The following is a 21,967-nucleotide window of genomic DNA, read 5'->3' as shown; positions in this document are numbered from 1 at the left end:
TTGCACGACTTTGAATCCTGCTAGAAAAGTATTTTATAAATAATAATTCTTTTATTACGCTGTAATTTGTGCACCACTGTGCCTATTGTCTTGACATGTGAGGAATTACTCTGCTACCTTTCATATTTTGCACTTGTTGTGCTCTTTCTGCCGCACTGTATGTGATTGTGCAGTTTGTGCTGTCCATGTAACACCGTGGTCCTGGAAGAATGCTATTTTACTATATCAGTTATATATTGTAGAAACGACAAATAAAGCTAGTCTTGACTCTTGACTCTTCGTCTTGTGTTGCAAGGTGTCTGTATCACTAATCCATCCAGCAGCGACGCTAACATTGCCTTGGTTACGGAGATGTCTTTGGATGTAATTATAGTACAGTCACATCAAAGGAGGTCATAATTCTCATTTATTCTGGTGTTCTTAATGATGTTGATGAATTCTTGAATGGAGTGGATAGAATGATTAAGCTGCTTGCCACGTGTTTCCGTCTCCATTGCAGTTCTTTTTCTCGTCTTCTGTGTCGTTGAACTCAGAAGTGAAACTCTGGGTCTGAGGGAGACCTCTGGTTTCTGTGCCTTGTGGAATCAATAGAAGTAGGGTATTCTGGATCCCTCTCCATTCATGATTTGGTAATCAAACCTGCTAATTTCACCTGTCTTGTGTAGATATTTCATAACTGAGACACACACAGAAAACACAACACGTCTGGGTACACTGGTTACTCTGCATCAACAACATATCAGAAATGACCAACAGACTCCTCCAACCCCTTGGTATCATGATAGCTCACAAACCAATATCTACGTTACGACAGCTACTGACGAGCATAAAGGATCTAATTCCCCCTACTAACAGAACCAATATATACAAAATCCATAGGACCATAAGACATAGGAGTAGAAGTAAGGCCATTCGGCCCATCGAGTCCACTCCACCATTCAATCATGGCTGATGCACATTTCAGCTGCACTTACCAGCGTTCTCCCCATAGCCCTTAATTCCTCTAGACAACAAGAATCTATCAATCTCGGCCTTGAAGACGTTTAGCGTCCCGGCTTCCACTGCACTCCGTGGCAATGAATTCCACAGGCCCACCACTCTCTGGCTGAAGAAATGTCTCCGCATTTCTGTTCTGAAATGACCCCCTCTAATTCTAAGGCTGTGTCCACGGGTCCTAGTCTCCTCGTCTAACGGAAACAATTTCCTAGCATCCACCTTTTCCAAGTCATGTATTATTTTGTACATCTCTATTAAGTCTCCCCTTAATCTTTTAAACTCCAACGAATACAATCCCAGTATCCTCAGCCGTTCCTCATATGCTAGACCTGTCATTCCAGGGATCATCCGTGTGAATCTCCGCTGGACACATTCCAGTGCCAGTATGTCCTTCCTGTGGTGTGGGGACCAAAACTGGACACAGTACTCCAAATGGGGCCTAACCAGAGCTTTATAAAGTCTTAGTAGTACATCTCTGCTTTTATATTTCCAACCCTCTTGAGATAAGAGACGACATTGCATTCGCTTTCTTAATCACGGACTCAACCTGCATGTTTACCTTTAGAGAATCCTCGACGAGCACTCCCAGATCCCTTTGTGCTTTGGCTTTATTAATTTTCTCAACATTTAGAAAGTAGTCCATTCCTATATTCTTTTTGCCAAAGTGCAAGACCTCGCACTTGCTCACGTTAAATTCCATCAGCCATTTCCTGGACCACTCTCCCAACCTGTCTAGATCCTTCTGTAGCCTCCCCACTTCCTCAGAACTACCTGCCTGTCCACCTAACTTCGTATCATCGGCAAACTTCGCTAGAATGCCCCCGGTTCCCTCATCCAAATCATTAATATATAATGCGAACAGCTGTGGCCCCAGCACCGAACCCTGCGGGACACCACTCATCACCGGCTGCCATTCTGAAAAAGAACCTTTTATCCCAACTCTCCGCCTTCTGTTAGACAGCCAATCCTCAATCCATCCCAGCAGCTCACCTCGAACACCATGGGCCCTCACCTTGCTCAGCAGCCTCCCGTGTGGCACCTTATCAAAGGCCTTTTGAAAGTCTAGATAGACCACATCCACTGGGTTTCCCTGGTCTAACCTACATGTTACCTCTTCAAAAAATTCCAACAGGTTTGTCAGGCATGACCTCCCTTTACTAAATCCATGTTGACTTGTTCTAATCAGACTCTGCTCTTCCAAGAATTTAGAAACCTCATCCTTAATGATGGATTCTAGAATTTTACCAACAACTGAGGTTAAGCTGATTGGCCTATAATTTTCCATCTTTTGCCTTGATCCTTTCTTGAACAAGAGGGTTACAACAGCCATCTTACAATCATCCGGGACCTTTCCTGACTCCAGTGACTCTTGAAAGATCTCAACCAATGCCTCTGCTATTTCCTCAGCCACCTCTCTCAGAACTCGAGGGTGTATCCCATCGGGACCAGGAGATTTATCAATTTTAAGACTTTTTAACTTTTCTAGCATTATCTCTTTCGTAATGGCAACCATACTCAACTCAGCCCCGTGACACCCTTTAATTTTTGGGATATTACTCATGTATTCCACTGTGAAAACTGACGCAAAGTACTTGTTAAGTTCTCCTGCTATTACCTTATCTCCCATCACGAGGCTTCCTGCATCAGTTTGAAGTGGCTCAATGTCTACTTTTGCCTGTCGTTTGTTTCTTATGTACTGAAACAAACTTTTACTATTATTTCTAATATTACTGGCTAGCCTACCTTCATATTTGATCCTCTCATTTCTTATTACACTCTTTGTGTAGACTGCCATGTGAAGACTGTACCATGTGAAGACTGCCAGAAATATTACACAGGGCAAACCAGAAGAAAACTAGCCATCAGGGTATATGAAGAACTAGCCAAAAAAAGCCATGATCAACTATCACTTGTGTCCATACACACAGCCAAAGAAGGGCACTAATTCGACTGGGTCAATGTATCCATCCTTTGGACAAGTGAAATAAAGCCATACACGGGAATTCCAGGAGGCCCCGCAATCAACCCCGAACTCAGTTAACAATGTGTAGAGGTAGGACCCACATGCCAACGAGGAAGAAACAATGTCGAAAATGCTGGCCAATCAGCAAACTGGAACACATAAATAGCAAGCAGCACAGAACACCAGTGCTTCACCGGACGTGCACTGATGTTATCCAGTATGGTGATAAAATATCTGCAAACAAACCTACCAGCTCAACAAACAAGTCAGCGGCCTCAGTACGAAAGTTGTTTATGAAGAGCAATGTTGTGATAAGTGGAGACAAACTGCAAAATATTCATCCAGATTATGTTTGCTTTTGGCAATGTAAAGCATCCTTATCAATATCGCACATTTATTCTCAAACTTACATTCCTGTCCTGGGCCTGCTGCAATACTTCAATAAAGCACACTGGAAGTTTAAAGAACAACATCTGACATTCCATTTAAGCCTTTCACATACTTGAAATATTAACAGTGAATTAAAAAAAACGTCAAAAAAGTCGCATCATGTCTGTTCTCCATTTTTAATAAATTTTATGTCCTCTTCCACCCCAAGGAACTTTGAGACATTTGCAACATTAAAAAAAACTGATGTTGATGAAAAAAGCTCAGCAGGTGTGGCAGCATCTATTGAGAGAAATAACAGTTGGCGTTTTGGGTCCATTGCCCCTTCTTCAAAACAGATGTTAGCCGAGAAAATGATCGCTTGAATGCAAAGTTAGCGAGGTGGAAGAGTAAACAGTCGGTGGAAATTATTTCCAAAGACAGTGAAGAAAAACAAAATGGACCAACAAAGAAGAAGATAAGGGGCCACTTAAGAGAATGAATGGCTGCTAAGCGAGGCTATTGCTTGCTTACAAAGAATTGTGTGTGGTCACATCCCATGTGATGATAAGACCTCGTGTATCAGGGTGGGAAAAAGACTTGGGGGAACTATACTCAAGTCTTAAAATTATTGAACTCGATAAGAAGTCCAGAAGACTGCAGAGTTCCTTCGTGGGAAATGAAGTGCTGCATTCCAGCTTGCACTGAACTTCGCTGGAACACTGCATTCATCCTCAGACAGAGATGTTGGCGAGGGGACAGGGTGATATGTTCAAGTGTCAGGCGGGTGGACAGAACGTAAGTGTTCTGCAAAGTGGTCACAGTATGTTTCCCAATGTAGAGGAAACAATATTGAGCAGTGAACACAGTAGCGTGGAATTTCAGAAAAAATGTTTTTTTTTCATCTCGAATATGTGTTTTGGGGATTGGATATTGAGGAGGGAGGATGTAAAAGGGCAGTCATTACAACTTCTGTAGTTGCAATGGAAGGTGCCGTATGGTTGTTGGGACTTGTCGGAAGTGAAGGAGTAGTGGATCTAAATATCCCAGAGGAACAGTGTTTGGTAGTGGAATACCGCTGGACGTAGTCGCAGCTAAAGATCTCATTGATATGAATGCTTGGGGGGAGATGTTTGTAAGATTTGTTTCTTGCTTATCTTGCTTGAGAACCCATCCTCCCTTTTCACATTTTAATTTACACTCATTTTACATTTTTTTTCTTTTGCCAATTGTGAAGTTGAAAGCATGTACTGTACCTTGAAGAGACAGCAAATGCTATTTTACACAGAGAACTTACACGAACCTGTCATATGATGAGCTAGCAGTCTCAGAGTATACTGGAAAATCGAAAGTATAACTTTTCGCTGTGCAACAGATCCCTGCGTTTTGGTTGCAATTTTGACAGGTGAAATTGTGAGATATACTAAGAGGAAAAACGAAGGATACATCAGTTGTAGGTGACTGAAGGCAGACGAAGTTTTAGAATAATATCGGGAATGTTTGGATCAATATGAAACGTGGAATTAAGAGGGCTAAAAGGGCTAATTAAATACCTTTAGCAAAAATGGTTAGGGAAAATCCCAAAGCCTGTTATTCATACATAAGAAGCAAGTGGGTAACTAGAGAAAAGAATAGCCCTCTCAAGAACAAAGGAGGAAAGTTCTGCATGGTGTCAAATAAAATGAGTGAGATCCTTAATGAACACTTTGCATTGGTATTCACCAAGAAGAGGGACATGAGAGATGTTGAAGCTAGTGATAGATATTTGATTACTTTGGGACAAATCAGCATAAGGAGGGAGGAAGTGTAGGGTATTTTAAAGGGCAGTAAGGGAAACACGTCCTCAGGTCTGGAAGTGATGTATCTCAGGTTAACGAGAGAAGAAAGAAAGGAAATAGCTGGAGACTTAACAGGTATCTTTGCAGCATCCAAAAACATGGTTGAAGTCCCGGAGGACTGGACAATCGCTAATGTTGTTCCCTTGTTTAAGAAGGGAAGCAGGAATAATCCAGGTAATTATAGACCGGTGAGCCTGCAATCAGTCGTAGAGGAGCTGGAGAAGATACTAAGGGAAATGGTCTATTCCCATTTGGAAGAAATTGGGCTAATCAGTGATAGGAAACTTGGTTTTGTGCAAGGAAGGTCATATCTTGCCAACTAAATAGAATTTTTTGAGGCAGTGACAAAGATGAGGGAAGGGTGATAGATGTCATATACATGGACATCAATAAGGCATTTGATAAGTTTCCTCATAGTAGGTTGACGGAGAAAGTGAATTTGCATGGGGTCCATATAGCCCTTCAGCCCTCAATGTTGAGCCGACATGTGGAACCAATCTGAAGCCCATCTATCCAACACTATTCCATTTTCACACATACGGTTATCCAATGACCATTGAAGTGCCCTTAAATTTGACGAAACAGTTCATGTTGCAGGTAGTGCGTTCCAAGCCCCTACGACTCTCTGAGTAAAGAAACTACTTCTAACATCTGCCCTGTATCGATCCCCTTCAATGCAATCATCCGAAATATTACTTTACTTACTCAGCAGTCCCGTGGCCGCTCCTGCTCAGCATGCACTCTGTCTATTCATGAGGTATGTTTTAAAATCAGTGACTCACCTTCCCGTCAATCCCCTCCAGCTCTTACTGCTGTTAAGACACAAAATGGAGAGCCCTAATATCCCCGGGGAGGCGGGGAGGCGGGGGTGGGAGTTGGAGAGCCAGGAGGATTTCACTTTTTGTATTATAGAATAAGTTGATACTTTTTCTTTAAGTAGTGGAACGTCTGAGTTCACTGCCATTCAGATATGAACAGATTGCGAGTCAAGGTGAACTTCTCAGGATGTTTGGTTTAATTAGTAGAAGGTTTCACTGCTGTGTTGTAGCACGCCACATTGAGGGACAGATTTATCTTTTTAACTGGCTCTATGCAGTGATACCATCTGCCCTCATGCTGTTCACTCTGCCTCTCAAAAAAACCCCAGCATTTTCCATGAACTCCCATTAACTTTGAATTCCGAAAAACAGTCAAATCAAAGTCCATTTCTTTTTCTACAGGTGCAGTCAGACCGGTTAATGTTCTCCTGCTGCCTCTGATGGTGTTCGATCATTATTCTGGAGTAATGGATTTGGATCCACATGTGTCAGAACTCTAAATTCAAGAAAATATGTGGAAAGAAAATCTGGACAAATTGCGACCATTTAATCATTGCCAATTGTCACGAAAGAAGCGGATCTGCTCCAATAAAATTATTTTAGGAGGCAACACTGTTGTCGTTATTGCAGAGATCAGGCAGCATGTGTAGAGAGAAAGCAGAGTTAATTGACTTATGCAGAGGGATCATTGGACGAGAAAAAAAAACTCCTGTTTCTCTCTACAGTTGCTGGCTGACCTGTTGAGATTTTCCACCAATTTCTGATTTTTGGTATACACAGCTAAGTTTGCTTTGTTTTGCCTTCCGTACAGTTGTCTGGTCTACGTGTGACTCCAAATTCTGAGTGATTTGCTGATTTATAAATCCGAGATGAAGGTGCTCTTTTCTCTGCAGTTGACAAAAATATGCACAACCTAATGAAAGGTAGTTACTTGTAGTTATGATGTTGTGCCGTTACAGATTCTTGCATATCACAGGGACTGGAACTCTCCAGTGTTTAGATGTTTCAAAAGGAATGGTGGAGGGGGAGAGGTAAAAGAGATGGGGAGTGGTGTTGCTATTCAGGGATAGTGTCACAGCTACAGAAAGGGAGGTCATCGAGGAGTGTTTGTCTACAGAGTCAATATGGATGGAATTCAGAAATGAGAAAGGAGCAGTCACTGATATAGAAGTTCTCTACAGACGCCCCCCTCCATAGCAACAGAGACACGGAGGTGCAGATTGGGACGAAGATTTTGGAAAGGTGCTGAAGTAATAGGTTTGTTATCATGGGCGACTTCAACTTTCCTCATATTGATTGAAAGCTACTCAGTTCAAATAGGTGAGATGAAGCAGGTTTTTGTCAGAGTTGTGTCCAGGAAAGATTCCTGATGCAATATGTAGGTAGGCCGACTCAAAGAGAGCCCATGTTGATTTTGGTGCTTGACAGCAAAGAATGGCAGGTCTTCGATCTCTCAGTTGGAGAACATTTCGGTGATAGTGAACTCAACTCCCTGACATTTACTATACTCATGGAGAGTGATAGGAGCAGGAGGTATGGGAAAGTATTTCATTGGGAGGGGAGGAATTGCAATGCTATTAGGCAGGAAGTGGGCAGCTGAAGTTGGGAAGAGTTGCAATCAAAGAAATGCACAACAGAAATGTGGTGGTTGTTTCGGAAGTACTTGCTGAGAGTGCTGGATAGGTTTGTCCCAATGAGGCAAGGAAAGGATGGCAGGTTGAAGAACATTGAGTGACAAGGGATGTGGAGCATTTAATCAAGAGAGAGAAGGAAGCTTATTTAAGGTTGTGGGGTCTGGGGTCAGACAGGGTTTGAGAGGGTTACAAGGCTGCCAGGAAGGACCTGAAGAATGAACTTCAGAGATCTGGAAGGGGGCATGACAAGGACTTTAGTGGTCAGACTAAGGAAAACCCTAAGGCACTCTACACTTACGTGAGGAACAATAGAATGACCAGACCGAGCATCGGGCTGATCAAGAATTGTGGAGGGGACTTGCGTCTGGAGTCTGGGGAAGTAGGGGTGGTTCTCAATGAATACTTTGTTTCAGTATTCACTACTGAGAGGGATCTTGATGTTTCTAAGGACATCGTGAAATAGAATGACATGCTAGAATAAGTTAATATTTGGAAGAAGGACATGTGGAAAATTGTGAAAAACATAAGGACAGATAAATCCCCTGTGCCAGATGGGTTATACACTATGACACTACAGGATCTGAGGGAAGAGATTCCTGCAACTTTGGCGATGATCTTTCAATCGTCACTGTCCACTGGAGTAGTGCCAGATGATTAGAGGGTGGCAAATGTTATTCCCTTGTTCAAAAAAGGGAATAGGGATATTCTTGAGAATTACAGAATAGGCAGTCGTACATCAGTGGTGGGCAAAGTATTAGAGAGGATCCTGAGGGTCAGTATTTATGATTATTTGGAAGACCATAGATTGATTAGAGGTAGACAGCATAGCTTTGTGTGGGGCAGGTCATGCCTCACAAATCGTAGTGATTTATTTGAAGTTGTGATGAAGGTAGAGCAGTGGATGTGGTTTACATGGTTTTTAGCAAGCTGTTTGATGTGGTTCCCCATGCTAGGCTAGTTCAGAAAGTAAGGAGACATGGGATACAGTGAAATCTGGCTGTCTGGAAAAAGAATTGACGAGCCTCTGGGATACAGAGGGTGGTATTAAATAGAAATGAATCGGCCTGGTGATCAGTGATTAGTAGTATTCCACTGGGATCGGTTCTGGGACATCTGCCCCTTGAGACTTGGATAAGGAAGTGGATAGTTCCGTTTGTATGATTGCCGATGACCCGAAGTTTGGTGGAGCTGTGGATAGTGTGCAGGGCTATTGTAGGTTGCAACAGGACATTGACAGCATGCAGAACTGGGCTGCTAAGTGGGAGATGAATTTTAAACTGTAAAAATGTGAAGTCGGTCACTTTAGAAAGTCAAAGTTGAATGTCGAATACAGGCTTAAAAGCAAGATTCTTGGTAGTGTCAAGGTACATAGGAGTCTTGAGGTTCACGTTCATAGATCCCTCAAAGTTGACAACAAAGTTGGTAGGATTGATAAGAAGGCATGTTAGTGTTGGCTTTGATCAGCAGGTGGATTAAGTTTGAGAGCCACAGGATATGCTACAGTTCTGTAGAGTCCTTTTTAAGACCATACGTGGAATATTGTGTACAGTTCTGGTCACATCATTACAGGAAAGATATGGAAACATTGGGCAGAGTGCAGAGGAGATTTACTAGGAAGCTGCCTGGACTGAAGAGCATGTTTTATGAAGAAAGTTTGAGGAAGCAAGAAATTATCTCACTGTAGTGAAGAAGGAAGAGAGGTGACTTGATAGAGGTGTAAAAGGTGTTGACAGGCATAAATAGAATGGATAGACCCGAGCCCAATGTAGAAATTTCTATCACGAGAGGGCATACGTTTAAGGTAATGGAAGGAATGATTGGGGAGATGTCAAAAGCAGGTTCTTTGCACAGAAAATAGAGGGTGTTTGGAATGCAGTGCCAGCATTGGTAGCAGGGTCAGTTACATTAGGGACATTTAAGTGACTCCTGGATCGGCACATGGAAAATAGTACAATTAAGTGTATGGAGGTTAGTCTGATCTTAGAGGAGGATAAAAGGCCAGCACAACATCAAGGGCTGAAGGGCCTGTACTCTTCCATACTGTTCTATGTTCTATGAAAATCTTTTATTTACACTCAATTGCTCTTACATGCTCTCATTTTAGAGACTTTATCAGAGTTAATTCTTGTTTTGCTGTGTCTCCCACCTCCAAGTTACACACCAACCTCATTTGAAATGAGAACACAGTCTCCTCACTTCGATTTAACTATGTCAAAACAGAATTCCATATCGCTTGAGCACCCCACGAACCGCAGTCATTCAAGATGACAGCTCACCAAAACCTTCCCCAGGAAAATTAAGGTTGGGTGATAAATGCTGAACCAGCCAGCGACGCCGATATCCCATGATATGATTCCAGGAACGTCCCGAGTTCATGTTAACTCGCTCTGCATTTGTGACCTCATAATTGTCCTTACATAAGTTTAAAATTCTGGTCTTGGACCCATTCTTCGCTCCCTCTCAATTTGAGTTCAAAGTTCAATCATATTATGATCACTGTTAGGGACACTATCACTATAACTGTATTCATTAATCATATCTCTTTGCACGATATCATGTCCAGTGCAGCATTTTCTCTTGCTGTTCCAGAAGATGCTGTTGTGAGAGTAAAATTCCATGAATTTTAACTTTGGCCACTTTTACTCATCTTCAATTCGAACACATTAAAGTATCCTATGATTAATAATCGCTGCATCTTTGTGACAAGTTCCTGTTATTGCTTACTTTGTACAATATCATCTCCTATTGTACTGATGAATGAATCTGTGCACCATTCCCAGAAGCAACAATTTGCCTTCATTATTTCTCAACTTTGTTCAAATTGCTTCCAAATTCTTGACTTGTGAACTCATATGGTGCTCATATTTCCATTTAATAACAGAAGCACTCATTGACATTCCCTGGGCTTACTGATGGCCCTGATAACTCAAATTCAGGTCATTTATCAGCCAGAATCTGTCATCATGAATCATGTTTTATCCTATTATTGAACAAAATCTATTTTCCTGAGCAAATCCATGGTTACCCTGAATCTGTCCAGATAATAGTTAAAGATAATTGAGTACTTGTATTTTTAACAAGAGTGTAACTTGTGAGATTAACCAGTTCACTTAAACAGCCCACGTTTCTCAGAAGGATGAGGGAAGAATGGCAGGGGCATTTCCAATCGAGGCCCTTACTCCTCCTGAATCTAAAGATACATCTCCTCTATTGCTATCCATTCTATATGGGAAATAGCTTCTCCAGTTGCAGCGTGGTAGCATTCCTCACATTCCCAATATTCCAATTGCCTCATCTTTCACTGTGACAGGTCAGCTTCTAATCCTTGATTAAATATATCTTCAGTAAATAGCAATTAATACTCTCTTCCTGCCCGTTAAAATGCTAATGTTGACTCTTATTCTGCTCAGCACCTCCTTTCTCCACACTTCAATTAATTGCGATCATTTCCAAGGCTTTTGGGTGACCTTTTTATGTCAGTAGTCTCTGCCCTCTATCTCTCTCTCTCTGTCTGTTTCTCTCTTGATCTCCCTCTATTTCTCACTATCCACAATGCTCTGTCTTCTTCTGCATTCCCCAACATTGTGGCATGTTCTTTGTGTTCTCCTTTATGAAGATCCTATGCGGAATGTGACCTGGCCTCAGAACTATCATCCATGGCCCCTGCCACACCCTATATCTCCAATGCACCCTAATCTACTCCACACACTTACTTGACCCTCATTACTTTTATATCAGACATTCATAATCCCCCACAACAGTTGGCAGAGTACCCCACTGGCATCCTGCTCACATGCCAGCTGAAATTCTGATGCCATCCCAACTGGGACCCTACCCACATCTCAGTTAATATTCTAACTCCTCCCCAATTTCCAACCTACATACCTGGCACCTTGCCACCCTAACCACTTTTTACCCTATTAACGAGGTGCCCTACATCACGACCCACCTGGCACCAGACCTTACAGCACTGTCACATCACAGCTACTTTGCGCATTATAGTACTGTTCTCGCCAGGAAAGATCTGCCAGGATAGAAGTATGGTTCCACATTCCAGAGGGTAACCCTGATGGAATCTCTTCTCAGAAATGCAGAGCTGCGTTCTTTCATCAGAAAGACAAGGGCCCCCGTAGCAATTCAGGTGAGATTCTCACTCACTGGAAAACCCGTCCCAGTATTTTGTTGATTTAAAAGGTGACAATGAAGGAAAAGCGACAGCTTAGTCTGGTTCAGAATAGCTTCATTGCAAATGGTAATGCAGTGTTCTGACTTTCGAAAATCTTTCAAAATTAATCTTTTAACTTTAACTTTATTTGATTATCTTTCTTCGTAATGGTAAGAAGGACAGTAATGTATTTAACTATTAACTTTATTTTGCTACTTTGTACATAAGACTTTGTACTTTTGTATCTAAGATATCCCTGGGAATCGCAAATTTGTACAATTTTCACTGTACCCATGTACTTCTGTACTTGAGTGCACATGGCAATAAAATCTAACTTGAATTCTCAAGAAATCACTGAAACTTTGTTTTTCAAAATAGATTTCCACTGTGTAATAACTCTCAGAGGAAAGTGGTTAATTTGCTGCTTGTTCAGATTACTGCAACCAGCGTGATTAGTGATTCAACCAGATTAATTGTCTCACTGAACATTTAGCTTCCAAATAAAATGAGACAATGCTGACAACATTGTCATATTTCAGTGAACAGATTTGTTGACTTCACAGAAACAGACCTGGCTGGACAAAATGAAATACTCAGCAATCTTACTGATAGCACGTATTTACTACCCGATACTCGCAGCCGTTGGCATTATTGGTAAGTTCTTAAATCCAGTTATGTTTTTGTAAGTCCTATTTAACTTGATTGCTTTTTTTTTGATGAAATTTGATATACTTTCCCTGGCTTTGGTTATTTTCAACCTGTGCATTCCTAATGGCTCCACTATTCATTCACTTTTGCTGTTGCTCTCTTCTGTCTGTGGAAGCAGGTTTAATTATACATGTGCTACAGGGAACTTAGTTCCAATACAGGGCAGGCTGAGTCAGTATTTATTCCCCATCCCGCGTTATACTTCAGAAGGTGGGAGTGAGCTGCCTTCTCAAACCACTGCAGACCATTTGGTGAAAGGGCACCCACATATAGTCATAGAGCTCAGACACAGACCATTCAGTCCAACTCATCCATGCTGACCAGGTTTCCTCAACTCAACTAGTTTCATTTACCTGTTTTTGGCCCATATTCCCCTAAACCTTGTCTCTCCATGGAGCTGTCTAAATGTTTTTTTCAAATTGATCCAGCAACACTGAAGGAATGGTGATGTGTTTCCAAACCAGGAAGGTGAGTGGCTTGAAGGGAACTTGCAAGTGGTGTCATTCCCATTCATCTGCTGTTGCTAAACAGTAGCGGCTGTGAGGGTGAGAGGGAAATGTCTAAGGAACCTTGGTGAGCTGCTGCAATATAACTTGCAGACGGTACACCCTGCAGTTACTGAGCACAGACTGAAGGTTTGTGCGTGTGATGGCAATCAATTGGGCTGAGAAATCCTGGAATAAAGCCAAACTACTGTGGATGCTGGATTCTTCAATAACCAAAGACCATGTTGGATAAACGCAGCAGATCTGTCAGTTTCTGGTATGAGTCTTCTTCAGAATTTTCTATGGTCCTTGATGTTGTTGAGCTCCCTGAGCGTTATTGGAGCTGCACCCATCCAGGCAAGTGGGGAGTATTCCCTCACACTCCTGAATTTGGTTTTGTTGATGGTGGGACTTGCTTTAGGGAGTCAGGATGTGAGTTTTTCACAACAGGATTCCTAGACTGTGACCTGCTCTTGTTGCAAGAATACCTCTATGAATAAGTCATTGGTTTGAGTCAATGGTAATCTCCAAAGGGTGGATAGTGGTGGATTGCAAGATGGCAATGTTATTGAATATTAAAGGGCGATGGTTAGCATCTCTACTGTTGAAGATGCTAGTTGCCTGACACTTCTGCGGATCAAATATTGTCCATAACATCATAAGAACATCAGAGATAGAAGCAGAATGAGGCCATTCATCCCATCGAGTCTGTTCTACCATTCAATCGTAGCTGAGATGTTTCTTAACCCCATTATCCTGCTTTCCCCCTGTAACCGTTGATCCACTTACTCATCAAGAAATTATTTCTGTGTTAAATATACTTGGTGACTTGGTCTCCACAGCCTTTCTGCGACAATGAATTTCATAGATTCACCACCCTCTGGCTGAAGAAATTCCCCCCTCACCTCAGTTCTAAAGAGTCATCCCTTCACCCTGAGACTGTGCCCTTGGGGTCGTGATCTGTCCTATTGGTAGAAACATCTCCTCCACGTCCACTCCATCCAGGTCACTGAGCATTGTATAAGTTTCGATCAGACTCCCCTCCATTGAGTACAGACCCCCAGAGTTCGCAAACACTCCTCAAATAACAGCCCCTTCATCCCTGGATGATTCTAGTAAAATTCCTCTAAACCCTGTTCAAGTCCAGACATCCTTCCTGAGACACAAGACCCAAAACTGTCCACAATATGTTGAGTGAGTTGGTAAACATCCACTAATGAGAACATGAAGCTAATTCCCACTTTTATTACTTACATGAGTTAGTGATACTTCCCAAATAGTTCACTTTAACCATTGTTTTCTGATAATTGCAATAATGTTTTTGTAATTGTTTGTATTGAAAGAAATATTTTCTGATTATCTGGTGATCAAGTGATCCTGAGATCAATTTTAGATGTTGATTGAATGCTTATCAAAGGGTAGTGATTAGCAGGAGATGTAAAATACTATGTTGCATTTTCAAACTTCAGTTCTAAACCATCAGATTAGCAGCACACTGTTCTGCCCATATCATGACGCCTGTCACTGGGTCTGTCTGTTATGAGCTTGAATAAATAATTACACAACATTCTGCCTTGGGAAGTTAATAGGTACATCTACAATCTGACTGTTACAATTTTAACCAGGTGATTTGCATTGACTCCCCAGTTGATTGCCAGAAGAAGTACACTCTGCTTTACTGATACTAATAATACTTACGTGTGAACCACAGCGTCTCAGATTCAAGTCCTAGATCTGCTCCAAAGGTATATAATGAAGATGTTCATTCAGAAAGCATGTTGCTGCTTTTAAATATTTGGCACTGTCTATAAAGGGAAGTGAACCAGATCAGTTTGGCAGCATTTGTTCAGATATTTCTTCCAGCATTGTTTGTGTGGCATTGAGGCAGAAACTAGACCATTCAGCCCATCGAGTCTGTTCTGCCATTCAATCATGGCTGAGAAGTTTCTAAATCCCATTCTCCTGCTATTTCCTCATAGCCCTCGATCCCCTTGAAAATCAAGAACCTATCTATCTCTGTCCTAAATATAATCAATGACCCGGTCTCCACAGCCTTTTGTGGTAATGATTTCCATAGATTCACCACTCTCTGGCTTAAGAAGTTTATCTTTATCTCCCCTTTACTCTCAGGCTGTGACCTGAGATCCTAGCCTCTCCTACCAACAGAAACATCTTCCTAACATTGATTCTGTCCAGGCCATTCATTATTCTGTAAGTTTGAATTAGATTCCCCCCCCCCCCCATCCTTCGAAACTCTATCAAGTATAGACCCAGTTCCTCAAATATTCCCCATACGTTAAGCATTTCATTCCTGAGAGCATTCTCATGAACCTCCTCTGAACACACTCCAGGGCCAATACATCCTTCCTGAGATATGGAGCCCAAAACAGCACACAATACTCCAAATGTGGTCTCACTAGAACCTTATACATCCTCAGAAGTGCATCCTTGCTTTTATATTTAAGTCCTCTCAAAATAAATACCATCATTATATTTGCCTTCCTAACTACTGACTCAACCTGCAAGTTTACCTTAAGAGAATCCTGGATGAGAACTCTCAAGTCTCTTTACATTTTACACATGAATTTTCTCCTCATTTAGAAAGTAGTCCATGCCTATATTTTTCCTACAAAAGTACATGACCTCACACTTCCCCGTGTATTCTACCAGCCACTTCTTTGCCCACTCTCCTAACTTGTCCAAAACCTTCAACAGCTTCCCTGCCTCCTCAATGCTACCTGTCCGTCTATCTATCTTTATATTTTCTGCAAACCTAGCCAGAATGCCCACAATTCCTTCATGTAGATCGTTAATGCATAAAGTGAAAAGTTGTGGTTCTAACAATGACCCCTGAAAAACACCTCAGGCTGCTATCCTGAGAAAGACCCTGATATCCCCACTCTCTGCTTTCTGCCAGACAACCAAGCTTCTAACCATGCTAGCACATTGCCCTTAATCCCATGGGCCCTTATTTTCCCTCAGCAGTCTCCTGTGCGTCACCTTGTCAAAGGCCTTGGAGTGCATGCATTCAGATATAACGCCTTCAGTCCTCTATTAAACATCCTTCTCGTCATTGCCATTTGACTATCCAACATGGATTGTTATTTTAGAATCCCTGCAGTATGGAAACAAGCCCTTCGGCCCGACAGGTCCACACCAACCCTGCTTGAAGTTTGATTGCTAACCCTTTCAATACACTCTGTCCTATTTGTGTCTGTGCTGGAGAATTTTATAACTTTTCCTGAGTTCTGCATTCTTACCTCCTCCTTTAATTTGGGTTGAGCAATTTACTTATTAACTGAACTTTCCTCCTCTTATTTAGTGTAAAGCCTTGTTTACAGCTCTAGTTGTAGGATTCACTAGGACTCTCGCCTCAGGGCAGTTCAAGTGAAGACTGGCCCATTAGAATAGGCCCCTTCATCCCTAGTCCTCGTGCCAATGTCGCACTTATTCAAACCCATTTCTTCCACACCAATCTTTAATCAACCCATTAACCTTCTTAAGCTTGTTACTCCTGTGCCAATTAGCCCATGGTTCAGGTAGTTACCCAGAGATTATTACCTTTTTGCTCCTAGCTGTTCACAGTCGGTTAGCAAATCCTCTGCCCAATGTCGTTGGCACCTACGTAGACCACAACCACTGGATCTTTACCCTCCCACTCCACATTCCTCTGCAGCCCAGATGAGATATCCTGAACCCGAGCACCAGGTTGGCAACACACCATTCGGCATACACACCAGGTTGGCATACACAGACTCTCGATCCTGGTCACAGAGAATAATGTCTAAACCTCTAACTATAACTTTCCTATTCATGCATCTATCCAAATATTTTTAAACATTGTAATTGTACCGGTACCCAACACTTCCTCAAGAGGTTCACTTCGTATACAAATCACAGTCTGTGTAAAAATTTGGCTCTCATGTTCTTTACAAATCTCTCTCCTCTCACCTTAAAAGTGCAACCCCCCAGTGGGCGGCACGGTGGCACAATGGTTAGCACTGCTGCGTCACAGCGCCAGAGACCCGGGTTCAATTCCCGCCTCAGGCGACTGACTGTGTGGAGTTTGCACGTTCTCCCCGTGTCTGCGTGGGTTTCCTCCGGGTGCTCCGGTTTCCTCCCACAGTCCAAAGATATGCAGGTCAGGTGAATTGGCCATGCTAAATTGCCCATAGTGTTAGGTAAGGGGTAGATGTAGGTGTAGGGGTATGGGTGAGTTACGCTTCGGCGGGGCGGTGTGGACTTGGGCCGAAGGGCCTGTTTCCACACTGTAAGTAATCTAATCTAGTCTTGAAATTGCCTTTCCGCAGGAACAGACAATTGCCATCAACTCTATCTCTACTTCTCATTATGTGCGGAGATTGCAGGTACTCTTATGGACTAAGCCAGACCACTCAAAAGGTTCTTAAGCAGGCAGTTCAGACCATAACTTTGCAATTTGTTTCGGTAAGTGTACAGTGAAGATTACCCAGAGTGAGATAGCTAGATTGGCCACAAAAGTGTAAAATTAGGTGGCACAGTGGCTCAGTGGTTAGCACTGCTGCCTCACAGCACCAGGGTCCCAGGTTCAATTCCAGCCTCGGGCGACTGTCTGTGTGGAGTTTGCACCTTCTCCTTGTATCTGCGTGGATTTCTTTTGTGTGCTCCGCTTTCCTTCCACAGTCCAAAGATGTGCAGGTCAGGTGAATTGGCCGTGCTAAATTGCCCATAATGTTAGGTGCATTAGTCAGAGGGTAGAGGTCTGGGTGGGTTACTCTTCAGAGGGTCAGTGTGGACGTGTTGGGCCGAAGGGCCTGTTTCCACACTGTAGGGAATCTAATCTAATCTACACAATGAAATATAAAGAACCCCTCCAGAACTCAGCCAATCCAACTAGACTTAATTATGCTGTTCAGAATACACACATCAATCCCAATAAGCAAACTCCCTTTAAAACCCAGTATAAATGGAAAACATGCTTACAGGTTGAAGTTGAAGAGCAGAAAGAGAGGGAGACAAAGTTTCTACACAGCTCTCTGTTGAACTTCCAATCAGTTCAAGACTGACCACTCCACTTTCATTATACAGGTCACTTCTAAAACATGACCACTTTGGCCTGAAGTCTCATCTGTTTACATATAAACAAAAGGCCTCTCAAAATCTTTCTCCTCTTATTGAGCCAGGCCCAGTTTATTACCCCTCTGAAGGAAACCCTTGAGGCAAGCAACAGCTTTCAGAAAACAAAGCAACTGGCTTTATGACAATACAAAGTTCTTGTATAACATGATGGTTGTGTTCTTGTACATTGCCACACCATAGAAAAATCGTGCTTTAGAAACAGCGCTGAGTGTTGGCAATGTAATCACATCACACCCAACACACGTTTCAAAGGTTCACACTTTAGAAACAGTGTCCCCAATTCGTCAGTTGCATTGAATTGAATTTGTGTTAATAGTAGCAGAACAACGTGTATGTGAGCATAAAACGTTTGCAATAATCAAGGATTTTGATTTTCCAAACCATTTCCAATCCCAGAAGCAGCTGCAAGATCTTCGCTGCCTCCCACAACCTCAGAACAGAGGTAAACTTTGTTGGTTCAATTTAACATCATCATTTTAGCAAATGGATATTTTCTTGTCAAAGTGGACAGGAGAGCAGATTCTGTGGCAATGATCTTTACCTTTCATCAGTTCTACCAATTCAGTGCTTTCACACTCACTATAGAGCAGTTCATACAATCATAGAATTCCACCTGAAGGGCATTGTGGGTCAGCCTTCCAGCATGTAGACAAGAAGCAACAAAACCTAAGTCTTTGGGGCTGGTATGAGTCTTCTTCAGAATGCTCCATGGTCCTGAGTGGTGTCACGCTTCTTGAGTGTTTTTGAAGCTGCACCCATCCAGGCAAAGGACAGCATTCCTTCACACTCCTGGCTTGAGCCTTGGAAATGGTGGAACAGGCTTTGGAGAATCAGGGGTGGGTTTTTCGCAGCAGGATTCCTAGCCTCTGACCTGCTCTTGGCGCAACAATACTTGTATGGTTAAGCCAGGGCTGGTTTGGGTTTATGGTAATGACCAGGACATTGACAGCTTTGGGCTCCCTGAAGACAATGTTATTGAATATCAAAGGGAGTTTTCAGAATACCATCTGTAAGTGATGGTAATTGCCTGGCACATGTGTGGATCAAATGTTGTTTACTACTTGTCCATAAAGTCATAAGACTATAAAATATCAGAGCAGAATTGGGCTATTTGACCTAACGGGACTGCTCTGCCAGTCAATCGGGGTTGATATGTTTCTAAACCCCATTCTCTCACTTCCCCCTCCCCCCGTAACCCTTGACACCCTTAATCATCAAGAAACTCTGTCTTAAATACACTCAATGACTTAGTCACCATAGCTTTTCTGCAGCAATGAGTTCCATAGATTCACTATCCACTGGCTGAAGGAATTCCTCCTCATCTCAGTTGTAAAGGTTATCCCTTAACCCTGAGGCTGTGCCTTTAGGTCCAGATCTGTCCTATTAGGGGAAATATCTTCTCTGCGTCCACTCTGTCCAGGTCTCTCAGTGTACTGTAAGTTTCAATCAGATTCCCCTTCATATTACTAAACTCCATTGAGAACAGGCCCAGAGTCCTCAAATGCTCCTCATATGACAAACTCTTCACCTCGTGCATGACTCTTGTGAAATTCCTCTGAACCCCATTCAAGTCCAACATCTTTCCTGAGGCACAAGCCCCAAAACTGTTAACAATATGTTGAGTAAGGTGTTGAGGACATGAAACTAATGAGTACATAAAACGTCCACTTTTATTACATATATGAGTTACTTACACTTTCCACGTAGTTCATTATAAGCTTTTTTGCGATGATTACAATTATTTTCTAGTAATTATTCGTACTAAAAGGCACATTTTCTGATTCCTAGTGATCAAGTGGTCCAGTGTTCATTATTTTCATCGTTTGATTAATTATTTTTTCAAAGGGCAGTGATTAACAGAAGATGTAAAATATTGTCCTACATTGCCAAGCACAGCGATGCAAAATAACTTAAATTTCAAACCATCAGATTAGTAGCACCGTGATCTACGGATATCATGACTGCTGCCACTAGGTCTGTCTGTTGTGAGCTTGAATACATAATTACACAGCATGATGTCTGGAACTGGTTAATACGTACATTTACAATCTGACCGTTACAATGTCAACCGGATAAGCTGCATTGCTCTCACGTAGATTCCCAGTAACTTTCAACTCTGTTGTATTGATGCTATGAATCCCTACCTGTGGACCGGGGGATCTCAAGTTCCAGTCCCACCTGCTCCAGTGTTGTATCATAACATTGCTGAACAGGTTGACTCAGAAAACATGTCAATGCTTTTAAATATCTGACACAGTCAAAAAGGGAAGTCCATCAGATCAGTTTTGCAACTCTTGTTCAGATTTTCCTTTCAAAATTATTTTGCGTGGCATTGATTTAAATAGACTCATCGAGCATGGAAGCAAACGCTTCGGCCCAACCAGTCCATGCCAAAGGTAATCCCAAACTCAACTAGGCCCACCAATCTATTCCTGGACCGTTCTCCTCTGAACCTTTCTGATTCTTGTATCTTTACAAATGTCTGTTAAATATTTTCATTGTACCGGCATCCATCACTTAGAGTCTGAGAGTCATAGAGTCATACAGCATGGAAATAGATCATTCGGTCCAACCAGTCCATGCCAAATATAATCCCAAACAAAACTCGTCCCACCCGCCCATATTCCTCCAAATATTTCCTCTTCATGTCCTTTTCCAAGTGTCTTTGAAACGTCAGAAATTTGACCACATCCACCACTTAGAGTCATAGATTCATAGAGATGTGCTTCCTCAGGAAGTTCATTTCACATGCAAATCATTGTCTGTAAAAACAAAAATACCCCATGTTCGATTACTTAGAGCGTGGAAACAGACCCATTGACGCAACAAGTCCACACCGACCCGCCAAAGAGCAACCCACCCAGACCCATTCCCCACTTCACCTAACACTACGAACAATTTAGCATGGCCAATTCACCCTGGTCTGCACATTTTTGGACTGTGGGAGGAAACCGGAGCACCCGGAGGAAACCTACGCAGACACAGGGAGAATGTGCAAACTCCACACAGTCAGTCGCCTGAGGCGGGAATTGAACCCGGGTCTCTGGCGCTGTGAGGCAGCAGTGCTAACCACTGTGCAACTGTGCCACCCATTTCAGGAACCGGAAGAGGCTGTTCGGCCCATCGAGCCTGCTCCACCGTTCAACATTGTTTACGTCCACTTTCCTTCATTTCCTCTTAACCTTAAGTCCCTGACTGATCAAGAATCGATCTATCTCTGCTTTAAATATACACAGCTCTCTCTGTGGCAAGGAGTTCCAAAGACTCACAACCCTCCGAGAAAGAAATCCTCCCTCATCTCAGTCTTCAATCAGTGACCCTTTACTCTGAGACTGTGCCCTCTTATTCCCAACATAATCGAATTCTTTGAGGAAGTGACAAAGTTGATTGATGAGAGAAGGGCTGTAGATACCATATTCATGGACTTCAGTAAGGCATTTGATAAGGTTCCACATGGTAGGCTGATGGAGAAAATGAAGTTGCATGCGGTCCAGGGTGCACTAGCTAGATGAATGGAGAACTGGCTGAGCAACAAGAGATAGAGAGTAACAGTGGAAGAGAATTTCTTAAAATGGAGAACTGTGAACAATGGTATTCCACAGGGATCCGTGCTGGGACCACTGTAGTTTGTGACATACATAAATAATCTGGAAGAATGTATAGGTGGTCTGGTTAGCAAGTTTGCAGATGACACACAGATTGATGGAGTAACAGATAATGAATGAGACAGTCAGAGAATACAGCAGAATATGGATATATTGGAGAGTTGGGTGGAGAAATGGCAGATGGAGTTCAATCTGGGTAAATGCAAAGGGATGCGTTTTGGAAGATCTAATTCGAGAGTGAAATATAGCTGATGTGAAAAAGTCCTGGGGG

This window comes from Chiloscyllium punctatum, chromosome 4 (assembly GCF_047496795.1).
Source record: "Chiloscyllium punctatum isolate Juve2018m chromosome 4, sChiPun1.3, whole genome shotgun sequence".
In the NCBI taxonomy this organism is placed as follows: Eukaryota; Metazoa; Chordata; class Chondrichthyes; order Orectolobiformes; family Hemiscylliidae; genus Chiloscyllium; species Chiloscyllium punctatum.
Note: the sequence above shows the minus strand (reverse complement) of the source record.